This window comes from Mandrillus leucophaeus, unplaced genomic scaffold (genome assembly GCF_000951045.1).
Source record: "Mandrillus leucophaeus isolate KB7577 unplaced genomic scaffold, Mleu.le_1.0 Scaffold1831, whole genome shotgun sequence".
Lineage (NCBI taxonomy): Eukaryota > Metazoa > Chordata > Mammalia > Primates > Cercopithecidae > Mandrillus > Mandrillus leucophaeus.
This window is the reverse complement of record NW_012101845.1, coordinates 6,847-8,886: the sequence shown is the minus strand read 5'-3', so window position 1 is coordinate 8,886 and position 2,040 is coordinate 6,847.

Below are 2,040 nucleotides of genomic sequence, written 5' to 3'. Positions count from 1 at the left end.
AAGAATCACCAAAAATTTTTTGAAAAAACTTGCGTTGAATCGATCCAATATCCCATCACTCTAATGCTTTTCTTATTGCCTCCTTCTTTCGTATTTAAGTACCCTTCTAATTGCATAGGGCTTCTGCTAATGATGAAGATAATCTATCTTGAAGGCAGATGCTTATCAACCTTGACACCATCTGTATTTAATTTTCCTTTGTCTTATTAGCTAAGATATTCACAGGGTCTGGGGTTTAGGATGTGAACATTGCTGTACTAACTGTATCTTTTCAAAATGGTCCTGGTTCTCTTGAAGCTTAGTTTTAATATGATACTCCTTATCTAAACCCTCATCATCTCAGAAAGGAATTACTAAAAATTCTGCTTTCAGTTTTCAAGAGAACAACAACACATTTCTCAAGTTTATGGCATCCATAGTTTTACATTAAAATGCTTATGTGAAGATCTTTTTCTTGAGCCTTCACTTAATACAAGAATACCCTCCCATGCCTTCAAAAACACTTTGCTCTTCAATAATAAAGGAAATTTTCTTCATATATTAATTGAAAGATCTCTGTATCAAAATAATTTTTCTGAAATTTTACCGGATAATTTAAAAACTGTACTTGTGTTATTTTCTCTGGATGCTGGCATTATTATTTTATTAAATCAATTCAATACTGGCATAGAACAGTTCAGCTGTATAATGCTGAAACAAAATCTAAAGGCACTCTATTTTTCTTCTGAGATGTAAAAGTGTTCAATCATTTTCAAGGTCACTTAAAACTACACTGGTCTCTAAGTGTAAATATGTAAGGCAATGCAGATTATGTGATAGTCTGTGTGTTTGGCTCATACTCAGAAAACAATGGCTGAGGTAGACATTGCTCTAAGACCACCTGATGTGTATGAGTTTATAAAAAAATTGCAGCAAATAATTTTTACTTTTTATCCAAGCACTTAATCTTTTAAAGGGATATATTTATTTCAACTTACAGAACAAACCAATTGATAATTCTCAACTGTCATTAGCACATTCAGCTCAGTTGGAATCTGTTGCCATATTGCACTCAGGAGAAACACCAGAAGAATATCGACAGAAAGTCTTAATGATCTTCACATTATAAGGTTCAGAATCCAGTACAAGTGAAGCACAATTTGGGTATGAACCACTAACATATATGGAATTATTTAATAACTATGTACCAGAATCTTTTTATTGTTATTCTTCACGTATTGTAGGTTATCTAACAAAGAGAATAAATGTAATTCAAAAAGTAACATAAATGATAATTTTAATATTTTTTCTTTTTACCCCAAAGACATCCATCTCACCATTTTTCATTCATGCCCCCACTCTGTAAATGACTCTCACACTATTATGTGACCTTCTACTCAATGGGACTCTAGGTCATTGGTGCTGACCCTGGACACTGAGGAGGACTATGGTTCTTGTGGATTGAGATCAACAGATAAAGTACGAGAGTATTAAATATGAATTTCACCTAAGTAAAAAAAAGTGAGTATATATATGTAATGTATAATAATAGTTATGCATAGAAATACTACATGCAAATGTTTAAATATTTTATAGTTATATTTAAAAGTTATTTATTTTCTTTATGAATATTAAACTTAACTGTATGCTCTGTATTTTTATTTGCTGAGTCTGGCAATTCCAACATAAAATAATCATGAGATCTGAAAACATGGTATACTGCTGAGAGAAATTAAATAGAAGAAAAAATCCATGAGGTCATATCCAGATCCAGATCAATCCAGATTGATCTGAGTGTAAGAATTGGGTCCTATTTGATACAGTACACACTTAGAAATCTAAATGCAAATCTCACCACTCACTATGAGATCTGGCAACCAGCTTGCCTTTGGTTTGAGGGTGAAGGCCCTGAGTGCTCTCAGAAGACAGATAATACAGATAAAGGCATCTTCATTATTCTCACTTTCATCTTAGGATACTCTTAATACTGTAAGCCCCAAAGGATATGCACAATCATGGATGTTAGGGAAAACATCCATCCTTTCAATGGACCAGTAACCA